This window comes from Meles meles, chromosome 10, assembly GCF_922984935.1.
Source record: "Meles meles chromosome 10, mMelMel3.1 paternal haplotype, whole genome shotgun sequence".
NCBI lineage: Eukaryota > Metazoa > Chordata > Mammalia > Carnivora > Mustelidae > Meles > Meles meles.
Window position 1 is genome coordinate 56,982,707 of NC_060075.1, and position 22,428 is coordinate 57,005,134.

The window sequence follows — 22,428 nt, forward strand, 5'->3', positions numbered from 1 at the left end:
TGCCAGTGGGAATATTTCCTAACATAGCCTCAAACTTCAAAAATAGTATAAAGCATGCAAATGTTGTAAGGGGCAGGGTCCTTCCATTTCTTCCCAAGTATATTTGATTTATTTAACAGAAAAATGTTGGGAAAATTGTGATTCTCATTAACATGAGAAAGGAGCTTCCAATGGTGTCTATACACGGGGTTGTTCACGTGTTGTTTTTCCCAGGGCAAGGGAGGTATTCAAACTTCTTATTGCTTCATGTCACCAGTCTGTAACCCAGATTGTAACTTTTAAGATGTTATCTCCTGGCTGCTCAGATAAACAGCCCATTATGTTTTTATGGTAGGCAGTTCTGAATCCTCAGGGGATTAGAAGATATTGGCTGGAGTTTGTGGTTCCCTGTTAGACTATCAGGGGGTTCATGGGATCTTGCTTGGACTATATCTTTAAGCAAACACCTCTCTCATAATGGTGTCTCACACTGCCTTCTTGGCCATGGACTTCAAAAGCTGATTGCAGGGAGAGCGAAGAAGGCAATAACCCTTAATATAACAGAACTAGCCTAGAAGGGACAGACAGGGCAAAGGTAAGGCGTCTCTGAGGTTGGCATTTGTGAGTTTAGCCGCATGGGGTGAATAGAGGCCATCTGTTCTTAAATCTGCTAACTCATAGTTTTCACACCATCCCAGGATCAAGTACATTTCATGGTTACTGCTCAGTATTGCAGCACTTTCCCAATGTTAATGATACATATTTTAAGTTTATTTATCTTTGTTTTCTACATAAGGATAGTATGTGTAGGTGCAAGCATTTGTACGTGTGTGTGTATATATGTTTGGGGGATTTGAGTTATTCTTTCCAGACTTAAAAATAAGACTTATCATAATTAAAACAAAACTCAAGTATGCATTTAGAAAATGCATATATCCTTTGGGGAGGGAGAAAAGAAAACCTCTGAAAAGCTGTACTGTTGCAATTCTTTGCTTTCTTTTAAGTACATTGTGTGAAGAGGATTTTTATTTATTTATTTTTTTATTAGAGAAACTCCATGTTTGAGATCCATAGACAGAGGAATCCCCTCTTTGGTTATCTTTCAAATAGTTGCGCATATAATCAACTATTTCAAAGAATACACATTTTAAAAAATTTATTTAAAATTAAAAAAAAATTTTTTTAAATACATAAAACATTCTCACTTTTGAGATCTAGAAATAAGAAATAGGAACCTGAATTCTCCTGTTAATATTCCTTTATTCCTTTTTAAAAAAGATTTTATTTCTTTATTTTAGAGAAAGAGAAAAAGAGAGAGAGCATGCATATGTGAGCAGGATGGGGGACAGAGGGAGAGAGAGAATCTCAAGAGACTTCCTGCTGAACATGGAGCCCAACACAGGCCTTGATCTCATGACCCTGAGGTCATGATCTGAGCCAAAATCAGGAGTCTGACACTTAACCAACTGAGCTACCCAGGTGCCCATCTTCTGCGAATATTTCAAACCCAATATAAAATCATTTTTTATATGTCAGGTCATGGAGAGTATGTAGCTTATTAAACATTAGATATGATTTATATGGATATCTGCCTTTATCTGTACTACTTAGCAGGTGTAACAAATTATACTGAATAACTCAAGACTTACATATTGATTTTTTAAAAGATTTTATTTATTTATTTGACAGAGAGAGAGATCACAAGTAGGCAGAGAGACAGGCAGAGAGAGAGGGGGGAGCAGGCTGAGCAGAGAACAGGACACAGGGCTCAATCCCAGGATCCTGAGATCATGACCTGAGCCGAAGGCAGAAGCTTAACCCACTGAGCTACCCAGGCGTCCCTTATATATTAATTTAAAATATTATTAACCTACTATACTTATACTAATTATTTCATAAACTTATACTAATTATTTCATAAGTTAGCTTAGCCACTATCTGTGTCTTCTCTTCCTCCTTATTATTTTTTTTCTTGCCTCTGTGTCTTCTAAAGTATTAATTAAAATAACACTAATTTAAATTTTGGAATAAAACACATAATTAAAATTTCTATCCTCTGGAGCTTATAAAAGTATGATTCATTTAACCAAAACAAAATTAGTTGAAACTTGCATTTAATGAATGACTATTTTCGTATCAATGTCTTTAATATAATCTAGCCTAGGCTGCCAGATTCTTCATGAATCTCAGTAAATATAATGAAAAAGAAGAAAACAAGTTCATGTTCAGGTATAGGAAGCATGAGTGACTTTAAGAAAAAGTGATGTCAGTGCTAACACGAAAGCACTGGGTTAACTCAATCATACTGATTGTGATTTACTATATCAGAACTCAGTTCAAATCTAAACACAACAAAGAAAGTGCCAGCTATTAATGGGACACTGAATCAGCATTTTGATTCTGAGAGAGAACAGTCTATAGCTCATCCAAAAGTTTTCAATCAGCAAAACCATAGCAAATATATCCCAAGATTAAAACATGATTTCTCATTAATAACAGTTTACATAGTGGAGATTCCAAAACCTAAGGCTTTGGAAACCTTCCCTACCCAATAACATCTAACTCAGTAATCTTCTTACCTTTTTGGTAGCATAATCTTAATTGAATGTGAAAAACTATATGCTCTCTTGCATATTTAAAAGGGATGTCTAATATTTTTATGAACTAGTATTTTTTAAAAGGTACATTTTAAACATACTATATAAGTGCTTTAAAAATATTTCCTCAAGATACTGGACGACTTGATCCAGCTTATTCAAATTATGGAAAACATCCAGCATACAATGGAATTGGCAGTACCAGTCCTCTTTGTCATAAAAATCAACTAAATCAGGCTTAATTTTTTTCTTGCCAGGAAAAAGTTTTATTCCATTTTTCCATTCAAATATTGTGAAAGTGAATCTCAATATAGGTAGAAGGATGGATGGATGGATGGATGGATACATGGATAAATAGGTAAGACACATACGTAGGTAGATAAGCAGATACATACATAGGTACATACATACACACATATATACAAGCAGCCTTCTTGTGAGTTTGCAACCTAAATAAAATGAGATGTTGCCTCCTTTAAGATGGATTTCTAAAACCCACTTTGTTTTGTGGCCACAGGAAACCCCCTTAGAGATAATCCATTTCTTTAATCACTTTCCTTCTCATATTCCAAGTACATTATACATGAGGCCACTCATTATTTCCATGAAAATACGATGTACCTTAAGGATTCTTTTCATTTATGTGTCTGTCCCATTTGGCTGGTTGTCCCTTTTGGCTGAGTCCCACTGAACATTTCATGCCATACTTAAATTACCTTGTCATCAGTCTTTTCTCAACCAGGTAAACTGATCTACTTCCTCATCTGTGTTCCCACAGGTTACTCTAAGTATTTTATATTTATATTACCATAGTTGAATACATGGAATATTAAAAGAGCAACCTTAATATTCCGTGAACACTTACCATATTTTAAAGACTCGACTTTAAATGTTCTTAAATGAAACAAGTGAATCAACAAATGATTCAATAATTGAGAACTAGTTCTACTGAGATGTGTCTGAAATAATGCTTTGCAAGGATAGTAGCTATGTAGAAGTTCCTGCTCCAGAAGAGGTGATTTCTTTAAATGTACAAAATATATTCTGCTAAGTTCTATACGTACAAAATTTTAAATGTTATTATCATCCTTTTTTGTTTCTGAAGAGATTTTTTCTTAAGACACATTTTAAGAATGACAGTAAGAAGCTTCAATCTAGAAAGACCACACATGGACATGGTCTTTTAATAAAAATTATTTCCATGACATTGCTCCCTGGTGGCAAAGTCCCTTCAGAGGAATGGGGGAGCAATATTAAAAGAACAACCAAATTTAAAATGATATTTGGATGGGGAGCAAATACATTTGTCTGATACTCACTTCTAAAATCTAACTGTACCCATTTAACATATGTAGCAAATAACAAATTTTATTTTATTTTATTTTAAAGATTTTATTTATTTATTTACTTGAGAGAGAGAGAGAGTGCGCGCACAAAGGGAGAGTAAGAGGGAGAAGCAGACTCCCTGCTGATAGAAAGCTCAAAGCAGGGCTCCATCCCAGGACCTGAGATCATGACCTGAGCTGAAGGCAGACACTTAACTGACTGAGCCACCCAGGCGCTCCACAAATAAAATTTTAAAATGGAAAACAATTTTAAAATATTATATGGAGAAATATAGCTCATCATTGATCCTTTCTGGTTGTCAAAACAAGCAGCTTAATCAGACCTTCTCCAGTAGAATATATTAAAATCAAATGTAAACTACAATTTGATCATTTGGTACTCTGCAGATGAATTTAGCAGAAGATAGCAGAAGCCCCCACAGCATGCTTTAAACAATTTGTGGTAAATTAGAATACTAGATTTTAGGAGTCACATGATATTTATCTATTCTTCTATAGATATACTCTAAGAAAACAAAGAGAAAGGGTGCAAAGTCCTAGGGTTTTGAGAAACCATGAATTCGCCCAAGTCGTTGAACATTTTTCAGATTTCAAAAATTACTCAGTAAACGAACATTTGAGAGACCTTATTACTCTTTCCTCAGAGGGGAGCCAAATTTCAATATACGTCTAACATATGACTTATATTTCCATATTTATTTATCAGCTTCTGTTATAAATAATTATGTACAAAAATAGCACTAAAGCCATTTCCCAAAACTTCAGTCAGACCAGCTTTTGTTTAGCCAGCATTTTTTTCCATGATTTAAATTTTAAAAGGAGTAAATATTAGTGAAAATAAGCTTTGAGGCATCCTAAGAAATTACCAGTCATGATTTTACACTAGAAAAATATTAGCACCTGCATTTCCTTTTTAAAATTTTTATTATTATTTTTTTTTCTTTTTCTTTTTTTAAAGTAAGCTCTACACCCAATCTGGATCTTGAACTCACAACCCAGAGATCAACAGCTGCATGCTCTACTGACTGAACTAGCCAGGTGCCCCAGCATCTGCACTTTCTGTATTGAATGAATGCATGTTGCTAAATCTTTTAGGATATCTTAGATTATCTTAAGCTATCTTTAAGTGCAGAGGTAGTTCCTTTGTTCATGCTTGTGGTCTCAGAAACTGAGAATGAATTTTCCTCATTAGATGGGTTAGCTTAAGTTATCATCGTCATTGTTTCTCAACAGAGATTTTTTTTATTATTATTAAAAGTTTCAGTAATAGAATTTGAACTTCAAAGGTATTGGGTCAGAAGTTGTAACTCTGAACCAATGTTGTTTCTTCTTTAACGAGCCACAGGTACTGAAGAGTGACTGGGTGACCTGTTTTCACCATCACTAACATAATGATTTTTTTGTACAAAAGATCTTTCTACTTAAAAAACAAAATCTTGTGATACATTGTGAAAATTATCTGGTCTGACATTGAGTTTTTATTATGCTCTGTGTTACTCATGAGAAACAAGAGGATCATGCTCAAGAATGAAAAAGAAAACACTTAAGGGGATCTGGGCAGTTTAAGCAGCATGAGTGAAATAAAACACCAAACAGGATGTCTCTATTCCCTTTGAACTTGAAGCATCCCATGGACCTTAAGCTACTGAATTCTCTGGTTAGTTATGTGGTGCCAGACATTCATTGTCACTTAATGAAGATAAGTTTTTACCTTCTACTTTTAAAGGTAATGGTGAATGAATCCTGCCTAACCACATTAAGTGTTTTATCAGAGTCTTTGTAAAGTTAGAGAAAATGTGCACATTTTGTTAGGTCTAAAAGTAAGCAGCTGTTCCCTTTCTAGTTTGTGGGGTTTGTTTTATTTTGGGGTTTTATTTATTTATTTTTTGCACTGGCTGCCAATAAATCCTCAAATCAGTAGGCAGAAATATTTCCACATTTATATTTCAAGAAAAAACAAAAATATTTGTTCATTTTGGAAAATTAAGACTCTAATGAAAAACAAAATTTAAATTTAAGCATTAACTGATTTTATCTCATCAAATATTTGTTTTTTTCATAAATAACACTTAGAATTTCCTACTTACTAGAAAAGTATCTTCTTGATTTTTCTCTTTGGCACTAATAAAACCTGTTCCTGCTCTTTTTTGAGATTTCCCTTGTCATACAAATAGACTAATAGTTTCTTTATGAGTATATAGTCAAGTAGCATAGAATTGACACTGGAGACACAGTCATTCCAAGCTTTTGGAAATGAATTCAAAAGAAAGTGACTAAGCCTAATGAAGTAGTACTTATTAGTACTAGGCTTGTATTTGGAGTCCCTACAAGTAAACTCTAGGAAATTGGGTGGAACAAAAACTTTGATCAAAGATTTGACCAACATTTTGATCAAATGCAAACCCCAACATTGCACTGTCTAGGTTCACAAGAGAATAGGCCGAAGAGATCTATCCGATGTTATCTGAGGGGAATGCGCTCCCCTATTATATTTTAGTTTTAAATTTAAGTATCAACTTACTTCGCCTTATCAAAACTTTTTGTCTTTCATAAAGAGATAACATTCTAAATCAGAGAAAATATACATGAAATCAATTAAAATTTAAAGTAACTCCGTTTGTAAAAAGATCTTTAGAATAGGATTCACTGATTCTCTCTTATGATCATGACCTGGTCCCTTTAATCAGCAGTAAGTAAAACACTTCTACAATATCAATTCCAAGAATTCTCCTTTTTAATCATCCTCTCATATCTTTTCAGTTTACTCCTTCTACTACCTCAACTGCAATAGTTTTGGGATCTGCAATTCTTTGATCCAGTCATTTTTTTCATTTCTCTTATCCTCTTAAATTTTTCATTTCTCTCCTTTAACTAGATGAAAATTCAAAGCACATCAGATAAATGCTTCCTTGTCTCTTCCACTTTAATTTAATCCTAGTTAAACTCTATTGTTCAGTGTGGCTGGTGAAAATGACACAGTTCTGCTCAACTGTCTCCCTTTGAAGTGAAGTCCATGAAACTTAGGTGGGCCCTTAAAGTTGCGCTACGCCATCTTCTCCTAGTAGATTCCCTTTTCTGCTCTCCTAGCTAATTATGTGTATCTTCTCTTTAGTCTTCAGATTTCCCAAATTTCCTCCCCATTTTCATTCTCAGTGATATCCTTGGTTCCTATTTCACTATAGAAGCCAATCAGAAGCATATTTCATAAATCTCTTACCAGTATGTTCATGAACCTGCCAGCATCTAGACCCATGTACTCTGCTTTTCCTCCAGTTACTACGGATAAATTTTCCATGTAACTAAGGTCAAATCTTGCATTACTACACTAGATCTCATCCCCTTCATAAATTCGAGGACGTTTCTCCAGAAATTCTTTCCTCTCTCTACAACTACATCAAGATTTTTCTTTGTATGAAATCATTTCTAGCATAAATAAATGTTGTTATTTTACGATTACTGTTTTTTTTTTAAAATATGCACCTACTCTTCTCTCCCCACTTATTGTTAGATTTATCTAATCGCTTTAAAGCAAAATTCCTCAAAAGATGAATGGTCTTTCTAAGCAGTCAATTCCTCTCTCTCCTCCAATTCTCTCTTCTAATCAGGCTTTTAATTAATCAAATCCTTTAGTGATAAGGTCAGCAGTGGCCTCTGTGTTATCAGATTTAATGGCCAGTTCTTATTCTGTTTGCCCCACTGACAACATTTGATACAGCTGATTACACTCTCCTCTTTGAAACACTTGCTTCAGTTGAGTTCAGGACACCATGCTTTGCTAGCGAAAACCAGCCACTCCTCATGTGGCTCCTCCTCAGGACTCAGATGTCATAATGTTGGAGTGGCCCAAGTCTCAGTCTTTAGATCTTCTTTCCCTGTACCTGCCCCAAGGGGATCCCACCTGGTCTCAAGGTTTCAAAAACCATCTGCATGCTGGTAACAATTATATCTTTAGGTCTGACTTCTATCCTGAACTCAAAGCATATATATCCAATTGCCTTCTGGATAGCTGCACTCAAATGTCCAAGAAATATTTCAAATCTAATGTGTATAGTGCTGAATACCTGATCATCCTTCCCCATTTCAATTAATATCCTTCCACAGCCTTCCCCATTTCAGTTAACATCAACTCCTTCTTATCTAGTGCACAGACCCAAGACCTTAGAGTTATCCTTTACTCCCCATCCCCACCCAGATTCAATCTGCTAGCAAATTCAGTTGACTTACCTTTAAAATAAATCAAAATATAATCACTCCTCACTTCTTCCTCTTTCCTTCTCCCTTGATGACCGATCTCAGTCATACTGGCCTCCCTTGTTCCCTGAGCACTCCAAGGAACCCCTGTCTCAGGACCTTTGCCCTATCTGTTCTCATGCCTAAAGTCCTCCTCTCTATGACAGTCTCACAGCTTGTTTCCTCATCACCTTTGGGTCGTCATGCAAATGTCATTTACGAGTAAGGCCATCTCTGATCATCCTTTTTAAAACTGCAAACCATACTTCTCCCAGCATAACCTGAACCTTTCCCTACTTCAATTTTATTCATAACATATAAAATCTTAATTACTACATGTTTACTTAGTTTCATCTTTAACTACCAGAAAATGCTCTTCAAAAGAACTTTCTGTGATAAGGCAAATGTTCTTTATCAGTGCTGTCCAAGGTGGCAGCTGCCAGCTACACATGGCTACTGAGCACCTGAAATACATAGTTCAATAAATTTAAATTACACTTAAACTTATGCAATTGCCACATGTGTTCAGTGGGTACTTTATGACAGCATGGCTTGGATATATAAGCTACATTGGTACAGGGAGTTGTTACTTGTTTAGACTAATGTAGTAGCCCCAGGACCATGGTATTTGGTTGATGAATGGAGCAGAGTGTACAGAGTAGCTCCCATTCACCATGCACCCCTTTGTGCAAAGCACAAATCACACAACTACAGGTGGTCACCCTGAAAAAGTGACTTGGTTTTGCAGATATTACCAGGTGCAGCTTTCTCTCCTTTCTGATAGCACTACTGCTATCAATGTGAAAGGGCTAAAACATGGTAGGAGAGTCCTAGATATGGAGGTGTATGCCCATCTCTCTCTACCGTCACTGCATTAATGATAAAGTTACTTAGAACTCCTTTTTCTTTTTTTCCTTTAATCACTTTGCCTACTTCAAGCCTTATGTAGGCTTTCAACAGAGCTTCAGAAGAAAGGTCAAATGTGAGAAGCATCAATTAACAGCCTGGGAGAAAAAAATTTAAAAGATGGGACATAAACTTAAGCTCCTTAAACTCAACAGTAATTATCCTTAAAATAAATCTCATCTCTCCAACAAGAAAGAAGTTTCTTCAGTCTTACATGAGGAAGACTTAATAACACTGTATGTCTGGAACAAAATCAAATACATTTTCCTGGGCCCTCTAAATTTGTTCCTGTGAAATCAATCTCTTTTTCCCAGTATGCTTATCTTTTCATAAAGCATGATAAGAGAATAGGTACACAGGGTACACTCTTTCTGTCTTCACAGGACAAGGCACAAGTCTTCGTGGTGGAAAGTTTTATGCTCTCAATATACAAAACAACCTTCCAGGAGAAAAGAGAAAAGAATGGAAATAGCAGAAAAGAAATGCAGCTATTTCAGCCGAAGGACTGAACTTAATAAACTTGGATCTCTATGATGATGCAAGTCCTAAACATGTCCTGTTCCTTGCCCCATCTTGTTTTCAAGGTCAATTTCTGATAAAAATATAGAAAGAAAAATACATTTTTATCAGCTCTGAAACTAGACCACCTGTGAATTCCAGCTGCAGCTCTTTCATAAATCAGGCTATCTCTTCCCTTTTTTATGCTTTGGTTTCTTCATCTGTAAAATGGGAATCAGAGCCATATCGTTTATCTGCCAGTACTGTTATAAAGATTAAAAAAGTAAATGTAATGTGCTTATCATAGATTATAAGCACTTATGAAATGCATACAGCTCTATTATATATCTTTATCTACTCTATATCTAATCTAGATATTGAATTTTAAAGCATTCTATTAATTGTTTCAAATGTTTCATCTTATAGGTGAGGAGTAGGAACATCAACTTTTTTTTTTTTTTTTTAAGATTTTATCTATTTATTTGACAGAGATCGCAAGTAGGCAGAGAGGCAGGCAGAGAGAGAGGGGGAAGCAGGCTCCCTGTGGAGCAGAGAGCCCAATGCGGGGCTCGATCCCAGGATCCTGGGATCATGACCTGAGCCGAAGACAGAGCCTTTTAACCCACTGAGTCACCCAAGCACCCCAGGACATCAACTTTTTAAACTGATTATTTAGTGTCTGAATCACGATTAGAATAAAAGTCTCCTACTTCCTAGTAAAGTACTTTCTAATACACCACTCTAATTTTTACCCTGTCCCCTTATTCCTTTTCTATTGTACACACCTAGGAGTAATCACACCTAGAAGTAATCACACCTAGGAATATTAGAGGCAGAAAGTGTGGCTTAGATTGCAAATAGGAAGCCACTTAATATTTCACTCTTCACGTTTTTTTCTTCTCCAATGTGGCAGCCATCACGCAAGTCACACAAGTCAGGTGGCAGTGTTCTCCTTGCCACCAGAGGGAAGAGATCTGTTCATACAGAGACCTGCCAGGTTGTTATAATACCAGTGCCTCTGTGCTATGTGGAAGGTGACTCTAAGGCTGCCCCTAGATAAATAAATGTGGCCAGTGTAAGGGATTTTAGCTTCCAGATGAGAAAACTTCAAAACCTTTGGATGATCTACTTTATTGAAATCAAGAACTGACTGCAATTAACTCCCCTCTTGCCAAAAACCCAAGCACTACCTCTGGAGAAGTGTCATGCATACGGCCAGCAGCAAGCACACTGGAAAGAGTACGAAGCTGGACTCTCCAAAAACCTTAGGCTATTACTTTGGCTTGGCACTTACTAGTTATTAAGTCTGGTACTCAATGATTTACTCTTAAAATGCCTGCAGTAGTGTCTTTTCCTAATTGCTGATCTCATTTTGCACCCTAGTGCCAAATAGCTCCCCTGAGACTACTGAGTAAAACAACAGGAAAAGTTCCAATAACCATCACAATTCTTAATAAAATGCAGCTCTTAAAGTAGATGACCTTCCTGGAACCATCCCAAGTAGCCTGACACTCCTCTGTTTCCTTTGGGCACCTCATGTGCCTGTCAGTTACTGAAGTTAGCTGCATTTAATAAATGATTCCCTCTGCAAGCTACTTAGATGATAAAGTGATTTTAGGGATTCTTACAAAGGAACTCTTATATAGATGATTACCCTAAAACAGGAAGTAAATATTGTGCATAGGGACAGTGCTATGGGGAGAAATCTTTGACTAGAAATAACATCTGAGAAAACTGTTTATAGTACATTCAGAAAACCGCAAATAAATGAGCATAGCTGGCAACTCTTTTTCAATATGAGATAAGCAATTCTAAATGCACAAATATGTGCTATGAAACCCAGCTCAGATAAACCAGCGAAAACGTCCTACACTATTAGAATTAAGTAAGGGTTGACAAAAGAAATTAAATCTTCAGTACACTACCTTGGGCGAATTGGTCCCTCTGGCCTTACTTTTGTCTTTTCGTCACTAGCTCCATCTATTCGTTTTCAGACTGTATTGTGGTTTCAGGAAGAGAACAGTAAACATAGGGGTGATCCGTCATAGATGGTCAATGGTTTGGTAAAATAATTTCTTTTTTTAAAAATTTATTTAGTTGAGAGAGAGAGAGAGAGAGAGAATGAGCTGGGGAGGAGCAGAGGTAAAGGGAGAAGCAGACTCCCCAGTGAGCAGGGAGCCTGATGCAGGGCTGGATCCCAGGACCCTGGGATCATGACCTGAGCCGAAGAAGGCAGATACTTAACTGACTAAGGCACCCAGGTGCCCAAAATAATTTCTGAAATAGGTAGATGGTTTTCCAGTTTATATATAAATTCTACCAAATCAGAGATAAAAGGAAAACAGTCTGTATCAGGAGGCTCATCATAGAGTCTGAGATTCTCTTCCTCCCCCTCTTCCCCTCCCCCTGTCTGAGTGCATGCTCACTCTCATTTTCTCTAATTTTTTTTTCTAAATTTCAAAGTAACTAAATATTTTAGTATTTATTTTATATAAGTTTGCAAAAGCATTTTGATATGTGAATTCTGAATCTAGTTCATGTGTGTGAAAACAACAGTATCCCCAAATTTAATGGGAGCAATATCACTGACATTTCGTTACATTTGGAGTGTCACGTATTAGAAAGCATTTTTTCATTTATTTCCATTATCTCATTTGATTCTCATAATAGCCTTACATTTAGCCAAAAGAATATAATTTATATTATTTCTTTTTGAGAGAAAAGAATATTAAGATACAGAAAAGTGAGCTGGTAGCCAATTAGATGCAAACTATAAATCAATTAACTCCAAATCCCATGTTTTTTTCTAGCCCAGTAGTTCCCAAAATTTGGTTCCTAGACCAGAAATATCAGTATCACCTGGGAATTTGGAAATCCACATTGCAGGCCCCATTCCAGACCTAATAAATCAAATATTCTGGGAGTGGGGCCCAGCAAGCCTAATAAGGCCACCGGATGATGCTGATGCCTGTTAGTTTGGAAACCACTGTACTACATACACCACCATGGCTCTCCAGTTCATTTAGGAAGTGTGAGAAAAACTTCCTGTAGGTGAAAAGTACACTTTAATTCCTTATAATTTCTTTAATAACTTCATTACACACATACATGCTAGTAGACAATTCTCAGTCACATAGCTGTAGCCCACATGCTTACAGTACTGGTACAGACCCTATGACATTACTTTACAAATTATTTGACTATAGATTCTATTCTGTATTGATTTGTAAAATGAACTGGAAACCAACTGTTTTAGTTAGAGTGATCATCAAAATAAGGGTCAGATGGAGAGGTGACTAGGTTTAACTGGCTCAGTCAATTAAGCATCTGCCTTTGGTTCAGGTTATGATCCCAGGGTTCTGGGATTGAGCCCTGAGGAAGGCTCCCTGCTCAGTGGGGAGCATCTCTCTCTCTCTCTCTCTTTTGTGCATGCACACTCTCTCTCTCTAATAAATATATAAAATATATTTTTAAAAAAGGGTCACATAGAGATTTCAGACCAAGGAAAGACAATTTTCGTCTAAGCTAAAAGCAAACTCATGTGAACAGAGTCTACTAGCATATACTCAGCTTGAGATTCTTTGCTTCTCCCTCTCCCCTTGCCCATATGCTGCACACAAAACAAATAAATAAAATCTTAACAAAAACAAAATTTGTCCCTATAATTTTTTTGTGCGTGTGTTTTGTATTGTTATTTTAATTTTTTATTTTCTTGCAATTATATTCAAGAAATATAAGGAAGAATATATTCAAGAAACACTGGAAGCCTAGAGAGGGAATATAAAAATGGATATCTAAGCTACCATTTTAGTATGGCCTTTGGAATTTTTAAAACACCATATCAAAGAGCAAAATAATATATTTTATTGAATCTAAGATGCCATCAAATGTAGCACAAAATAATAGTGACCACTTTTTATATACCACTATGAAAATTAAAAAAAAAAACACTGCCAATCCAACAATGAAATGCCATTAAATATGAGGCATCGCAATTCAGAAATGTTAAATATGAAAAAGTGCATCTCAGTACCAATGAAATACAGTCCATACTTTACAGTTGCAACTGGCATCCTCTTTCAGGGCAAACTCTGCTTACGTATTTTCTTTTCAAATGCAATGCTGATCTGGCCCCAGTTATGGTACAGTTACAGTAATTGCACTCCTCAAAGTTAAACAGTAGTCATCCCAGCCCAAGGATTGTTTCATGACATCAGTAACTAAGCACTATAGATGGGAAATATGCCACAATTTGGTATCTAAGTTGTCATGTGGTGTAAGGAAACAGGCAACTGAATGAGAAAATGAAGGCAGGATAATAGTAAAACATGAAGCACAAAAACAACCTGAGGGTTTTGAAGGGTCAGGGGTGGGAGGTTGGGGGAACAGGTGGTGGGTAATGGGGAGGGCACGTTTTGCATGGAGCACTGGGTGTTGTGCAAAAAGAATGAATACTGTTATGCTGAAAAAATAAATAAAATGGAAAAAAAAATCTTCTAACTTGATCATGGTCAAATAATAAACCAAAAATCCAGAATTAAAAAAAAAAAAAAACATGAAGCACTCACTGAATAAATCTTTTGGATATCATTTTAAAATACAATCATTCCCAAAACTAATTTATTTTTTAAATATGATGACATTTTCCCTCTTAATTAGCTATGTTGTTTCTTTATTTGACTGTTACAAGGAAACGTGTTGCCTAAGACATTTATGCATATAATATAAATCTGCTGTAAATCCACTTCTCTCTCTTTGCAGGGGGCCATGTCTTTGCTCATGAGTACAACAAAGAGACTAGCATGTGGGAATTTCGAGTCAAAGACTAAGTCCCTGACTAATTCTTATGCAGAATATTCCATGAAAAATAGCAAATATTATCTACAAACTGGTTAGCTTCCATATATTTGGAAAGCTTCGCTTACTGTTTTGACTTGGAAAGTTGTATACAAATAAGAAATTCACTGTTGGGAAAATTTCCTTTTATTTTCTGTAATTGCACGCTTCAGAATAAGCTTCCACAGCAATTAAAAATCCTACTCATTTATTTAAGATATTTTAAATAATTGTTGAGTCAAGTAGAAACTATCTTAAGCTAGAATTTCAAACACGTGAGATCAAGTTGTGGTTTTGTTACTCTTATTTGTTATTAAGTGAGCAAGTCACTTACTTTTTCTGTCACTTTTTTTAAAATTTGGGAATATAAATTTTTGCTAAATCATCTTTAGTGATTTCAGGGTAATAAGGAGACCAAAGAATACAAAACTGCAAAAATGTAGGCTTTATATATTTAGCCCATTTAATCATAAAAATGAAATGAGATAATGCAGACTAGTGAGCATAGTGACTACCACAGAGTGAAAATTCAAAGATTGCCAGCAGGTATTACTTTATCATCAACTAACAACAACACTGCCAAAATGAAATTTTAATGTCCCTTTCCAGGGAAGAAAACAATCTTCAAGAAGTTGAGTGATGTTCCTGTGGTCATTCTAAGGGCCCAGGCCAGGACTGTGATTCATCTACTGGATGACCAAATTGTATTTTCAACTTCAGGGCCATAGTGCCTTCCACAGTCACTGATAGGATAGCCAACTGGGTTAATTTTGTGTAGAAGATCATCTTTACAATTTAAGTTTGATTTACAAAGTATTGTTGGAAAACACCTGAAAATAATATTTTATTTATTTATTGCATGACTTCTAGTCCATTTTTCCCCTTAAAATTCAGATTGGACTTGAAGAGTATTAGTATACAACAACATCCTCTCTGCCAATTTTAATTGGAAAGGAAGGGGTATGATATACAAAGTATAAAAAGGTAAAGAGAAGAAGCAAGATTAGTTGTTTGGGTATATGTCAAAGACAAGGGATATGGAAAATGGTGTGAGGAATAGTTACAGAAGGTAGAAAGAATTCTTTCCTTGTTTAACTATCTCCCTCCATGTTTATAAGTGTTATATACTGCCATGTACTTTTTGTTTAAGTAATCTCTGCGCCCAAGATAGGGCTCAAACTTATGACCCTGAGATCAAGAGTCACATGCTCTACTGACTGAGCCAGCCAGGCTCCCCCCAAGCACTACATACTGAAAAAGAAACAGAAGTCCAACCTGACTAAAAAAAGTCAGTGTCAGATAAAAGATCTGTGAAAGGGTATTCACTTCAACATTATTTGTAATAGTGAAAATCTAGAAACATCTTGAAGATCCATTAATGGGATAATAGACAGAATACATGATGGTATGTGTCCATACTGGCCTAATACAAAGAAATTAAAAGGATATATAAATATTCATGAGTGTAGTTCAAAGCAATTTTAAGAGTAAAAAAGAAAGTTCCATAAACTATATGAACAGAATGATAATATTTACCTTTGCAATATATTGTAAATCTAAAACCATATTCACTAAAATACTATTTTATAGTGTGTGTGTGTACTGGAAAGAATACAGATTATGACAGTAGTTAGAAGAGAAGGGGAATAGGATTTAGGGGCAGTGATTAAAGTGGAGTTCACATTCATTTGCAAATTCTATTTCTTTTACAAACAAAAAGACTTGGAACAAATATAAAAACATTTGGCTAATATATTCTAAACAGTAGAAGAACCAATGAATTTGTTATATAATTCTTTTTATTACTCTTCATCTTTAAACCATCCAAAATTTTTTTAAAAATTTGAAAATCAGTGTATAATTTTAAACAAAATTTCTGAATTCCCAGATTGCATTAGTTTATCTTCTCTAAAAGGAATAAATATTAATATACAAATCATTGATGCAAAGCTTAGTAATTGTTTATAATGTCTGTTTGACTTTCAGGTACAAGACATGGAGATCTTGCAATGTGAGACATATGTGAAGTTTGTTTACAGATAAGAAATCTTCGAATAAACCAGAATGCTCAATATTTTTTCAGGGTTGCTTCAGAGATGAACTATATATATAACAGAATAACTACACCAGGCATAATGTGAGAAGTAAATCAGAAAAAAGAAACAAACTATACTTTGCCTCAAAGTAAAAGACTGTGTATGTGTATACGTGTGCATGTGCATGTGCATGTGTGTGCGTGTGTGTGTGTATGTGTGTGCGTATTCAAAGTAGAGTCTATGGATCCCTTCTCAGAATGTTTTTTTTTTTTTAAAGATTTTATTTATTTATTTGACACATAGAGATCACAAGTAGGGAGAGAGGCAGGCAGAGAGAGAGACAGAGAGAGGAGGAAGCAGGCTCCCTGCCAAGCAGAGAGCCCGACACAGGGCTCGATCCCAGGACCCTGGGATCATGACCTGAGCCGAAGGCAGAGGCTTTAACCCACTGAGCCACCCAGGCGCCCCACTCAGAATGTTTTTAAGTACATAAAATAAATACATAGTAACAAAGGAAAATACTATATTGAAAATATACCAAACTAACAAAATATGGGGGACAGTAATGGTATAATAATACATGTAATCCTATATTAATGCATGAAGTAACTAATTGGGCAGCAGGTCTGATACATACTATCACTTCAAAGTAATGATGAAAGCAACAGGTCACTGGAACTATGTACAAAACAATAAAGTGATATGAAAATAGCTATCATTACTACTGGTGATAAAGTCATCTACTTTACCTATATTGTTATGGTTTGTTGTCTATATTTATAATGAAAATAAATAGCTTCTTAAATTCATACAGCTAATAAGGGGCAAGTAACAGTTTTACTAAAAAACAGTAATATAATTTTTTTTCATCTAAGCTCATGAGTCCCATGAACTGTGGACCCAAATTTAAGAACCTCAGAGACAGAATATGTGTACCATGCATTCATCTACCTCTACTACCAAACAGTTCCTTAAATCTGCTCCAGGTTGTAAAATCAGACAATCTAGTACACTAGTTAATATATGTAAAAAAATAAGCACAATCTTAATAAGAACAAGAAGGCGGGTCTACATATTTATAAATGGGATTTCTGCATCTATTTTTGCATTTCAGAAGGGCTGTTTATTTTTTTTATTTTTATTTTTTTTAGAAGTGCTATTTATTTTCTAATTTTCAACTATATTTTAGACAGTTCAATTGCTCAAAATGCATCACTGGACAACTTATTCTGGATCAGAGTATTAATAATGTCACAATCCAAGCACACCTCCAAAACAAAAAGCACAGCTTTTAGGCAGGGAGAACGTGAGTTATTCTCATCACAAAATAATAACATGTTATTTTCTTTTAAAAGCATTGCCATTTGTTCCAGTTAACCCCAGATTTATTATAATAAAGGAATGCATATGGATATGGAAATAAGATGTTTCTTACCAACATGACTTTTGATTGAAGGGACCACCCACACCTATTTACCTAGAATCTTGCACAGCTTCCTAGGATATCTTGCTGTCCTCCTCCCATTTTGTTCAAATAAGAATCTCAAACATTTTCCAACAAGTTACAGTATTTGTGTTGTATATTTTGTATTCAAATACATTACCCAAGACCTTTGGTGAATGTTTAGAATTGTTGAAACAATATCACCAATATAATTTAAAACTTTCAACTCACAATGCCTCATCACTTATTCCTTATGTTGCAGGTATAATTTTTATCTCTCTATTCTCCCCCATTTTTTTTTCTGATTAGGAAACTAATTTGATTACAAAATTAGTAAGGGACAAAGTTGAGACTTGAACATAGATCTTCTGGCACCAAAATGAGTTATTCTGTACTCTCCTCTAATTTTTCATCTTTATTTCAAGTTTATTATTTAAAGGATTCACTCTCCCACTGTACTGCTTTTCTGAACAGAAATGAAATGAGTTACCTTACCATCTAGATTCTAGTAGGTATTAACAGCAGGAATTCAGTGGTTTTGTCCAAAACTCATTGCTACAAGGAAACCATGACTTCCCCTTTTAATATTTATATTCTTTTTAATACTATTTCTATTAAAGGGAAATGTTGCTCATGTGACCACTGTCAGAAACACAGGTTTGTGATCATTAAAATATTATAGGAGATAAGAATACTAAACCTTGGAAAGAAGTGGCAGTAATTACAAAAAAGAAAATCATGAAACCCAATTCAAGCAGCATCAAATACAGAAGAAAGTCTCTGACTTGCTTAAAAGACTGGGAGGGAGACAAACCATAAATGACTCTTAATTTCACAAAACAAACTGGGGGTTGCTGGGGGGAGGTGGGATTGGGAGAGGGGGAGCGGGCTATGGACATTGGGGAGGGGAGGTGAACCATAAGAGACTATGGACTCTGAAAAACAACCTGAGGGTTTTGAAGGGTCAGGGGTGGGAGGTTGGGGGAACAGGTGGTGGGTAATGGGGAGGGCACGTTTTGCATGGAGCAATGGGTGTTGTGCAAAAAGAATGAATACTGTTACGCTGAAAAAATAAATAAAATGGAAAAAAAAAAAAAGACAATGAGTTCATCTAGCTTTACTCATTTTAAAAAAGAAGTTATTGGGGAGGGGAGGCGAACCATAAGAGACTATGGACTCTGAAAAACAACCTGAGGGTTTTGAAGGGTCAGGGGTGGGAGGTTGGGGGAACAGGTGGTGGGTAATGGGGTAATCCACGTTTTGCATGGAGCACTGGGTGTTGTGCAAAAAGAATGAATACTGTTACGCTGAAAAAATAAATAAAATGGAAAAAAAAAATAAAAAAAAATAAAAAAAAAGACAGACATAAAAAAAAATAAAAAAAAATAAAAATAAAAAAGAAGTTATTTAGAAAATGTTCCAGGCAGTAATCCAGCTCTGATGACAGAGCACAGAAATATATATAAGAGGTTAATCTGATGGTAGCTGGATGGGAAGATACTCTGGTTAATCAACTGTGTATAATATTCCCCCAGTTTCCATCCTAATCTAAAATAACTGAAACGCTTCTGCTTAAGGTTGATCTTTCATGAAATGGCATTTGGTAAATGTCTTCCAGACACTCCTTTTCTCCATGCCTGTTTGCTATGGTCTGAAATTCTATCATGAAAAGATAAAGCACTGATTCCACAATTACAGATAAATAATAAAAGATGCAACTGCCAAACAGAACTATCACATTAGCTGAAATACACTCACTTTAAAAAGTGTATAATTAGGTAATGAATACAACATACAAGTGAATGTGATCAGGTTCTTTCTAGCAGAGAAAATTAGAGACAGAGGATAGCTATGGACATATTAAGAGAGGGCTAGAATCATCAGTGAGAGAAAAAGAAAAAAAGTCAACTTCACCAAAATGTAATTAATTCTGGCTCCATCTGCCTTAAACTCTATGGACAAATAAAATGTGCCAACAGAGGACATTTTGAACCATACACTCTGTATACACAGGGAGTTGAAGCACATATATTCATCATAAGCTGATGAAGTAGACCAACATAACCTCATATACCTAACAAGTTTATTTGTTGGAACTTATTTGTTGACTGGCTCAACACTCAACTTTTTAGAGACTTATTTTTGGAGGACTGACTAATCAAGGAATTTCTGTACTTCCTCAGGAAAAACACAAAGATAAGAACGAATTCATTTCTATAGGTACCTGCTTCACAAGAGTGCTCTTTCCCTGTCAGACAAACATTCACGGTGGGATAAAAGGATAACTAAAAAGGATAAAACATTTTATCAAAAAGAAGATGGTAATTCAATACTAAGATATGTTATTTGATTTTTTTCCACCAACTAATGGGTGTTTTTTACTTGTCCAAATAACATTTATTTATTTGCTGAGGGAAGGAGTTACTATCTCAAAAAGTACAAAAATACTCTCTGTTTGAAAAACAGATCTTTTTTTTTTTTTTATATCAGACACGGGTATCTCACAATGACTTCTGAATTATTCTAAGGAAAGGAAAATTATTATTCACGTGATAAAAGAAATTTGCATATAGTTTACTATGTGACTTGGGGAGTTAAGGGTCTGCATCTAACTACTCTGTTCTCAAGCACTTTACAAAACATTTTTCTCTTTAGTGGAAAAAATCCAGTGAAAGCCTCATGCAATTTTATCTGAAATATGAATTCAGAATAAATATTTTTATTTTAACTCCAATTATTTCAGATGGTAAAATGAATTAGTTTTCTTGTCTATGCAATATGTGAACTTGTGAACTGTTTTAGGTAGTCTCTACTACCATCTCTTGAGTTCTAAGATTTCCTTTCCTCATCGTGTATCTTTTTCCTAAACTTTAAGTACTCAGAGAGGGACAATTATTAAATCAGTTAAAATTTATGTCTGTCTATTTTTCTTAGGAAACAAATCACCTTGTAAGCAAATATGGTCTGTTGAGTAGAAAAGACACAAGAAGGAAAAACAGATAAGGAGGGGTGAGGGATTGAAGAGATTATAGACAAACTTAGCTGGAACAATGAAGAGCTTACCCCCAAACGGATAAAGAAACACAACATAATAAAGGTCTCAGTGCATTGTACTGAAGCTAAGAGGAGTAGAAACCATGTACCTTAGGTCTATGACTAAAAGAAACCACACTACTACTACTTTCTATTCTACTTTCCAAGATGACATTTGATATTTGAACTCCACTTGGCAAAAAATGAACAAACAAGCAAACAAAAAGATTAGTTCCTTCCAGCTAGTTCTGAGAAATGGACTCATTACACCTTGCCTCCTTGGCAGGAACAAACACCCAAATACAGACAGTCCTCCTTCCTGAGGGAGAGTCTTGTATTTAATGGCAAGGAACACTTTTTCTAGATTTCTGTCTTTGCTCCACGTGTTTTCCATTGTTAGGGTATATATCAATTTGAAGTATTAGGTCTTCTTTTCTCTTTATTTAGAATAAACTTGTCACCAGTCTTGATGCTAATTAGGATGCACTGGGAAGACTGACTTCCCACTAAAGTGGAGTGGAATTCCATGAAGAAAGAAAAGGGATCATAAAGACATCTGATAAAACCAAACACCTCTCTATTCAGTTTTACAAACTTGTGAATTATTATGTTTTGTTTGTGTTTGTGGAGTTGCCTCTTTCAATATGTTTTCAACAGACGACAAGGCACCAGAAACCATGGGTAAATAATAGAAGTTAAAAATAGTTACTACCTAACAATGTTACTGGAACAATTAGAGTGCAGAAAACTCTCTCACATGAGAAGCCAACTAAAAACAAAGGTTGGCATGATGCTGGTTCTTTGGTTCTTTTCAAATTAATAAAACACACTTGCTCTAAACTCATCTCTCTCAGTTAAAACTATTTGGGTTGTTTTGATTTGTTTCCAACCCCCACTAAAATACACAATAATGGATCCTTTGTGCAATTCTGCTTTTTTCCTTCTTCTTTTTTATATATATCCAGAGTACCAGCATACATTTGTATGCATGGGCTATACATATGCCTTATTTTCACACTCAGAGAACATGGGAATTATTCTTGAAGAAAGCCACTTTCTAGCCAGATTCCATTAGGTCACATTATTCAAATGAAGTATAACACAAAATTCATTTGTTTTCATCTGGTGTCTAGTTGTTAAGGAACAGAGCCAAAAATTTAACCTTTGCAACACAACAGAAGACAAGTAGAGAACCTGAGCATGGTCTATGGGCATATTCAGAGCTTCTGAGCAAGGGGAACTACACTTTTGTATTCAAACCTAGAAGACTATAGCATATATTAGGAAAGAGATATTTTTTACCATATGTACAATGGAATAAAAACAGTGACTTCCATTCTCTTTTCGAAAAGCCCAGGAGCTTTTCTAGACTCATGACCTCTGAAGTCATTTAACATATTTTAAACAGAAGTCCTATCACTTCTGCCTTTAAATAGCAAAATGGGACTCCTAAAAACATAAAGGTTCTGAAATGCCCCATCAAGTCTACCAAAGGAAACAATTTAACTTTGTTTTTCTTAAGG

General features: G+C 35.3%; 1 protein-coding gene across 1 annotated transcript in view; it reads right to left on the minus strand.

Moving 5' to 3' along the window:
- HDAC9 (histone deacetylase 9) overlaps positions 1 to 22,428 on the minus strand; it is a 927,746-nt gene that overhangs the window by 116,046 nt on the left and 789,272 nt on the right. The gene's annotated exons all lie outside the window — the stretch shown is intronic.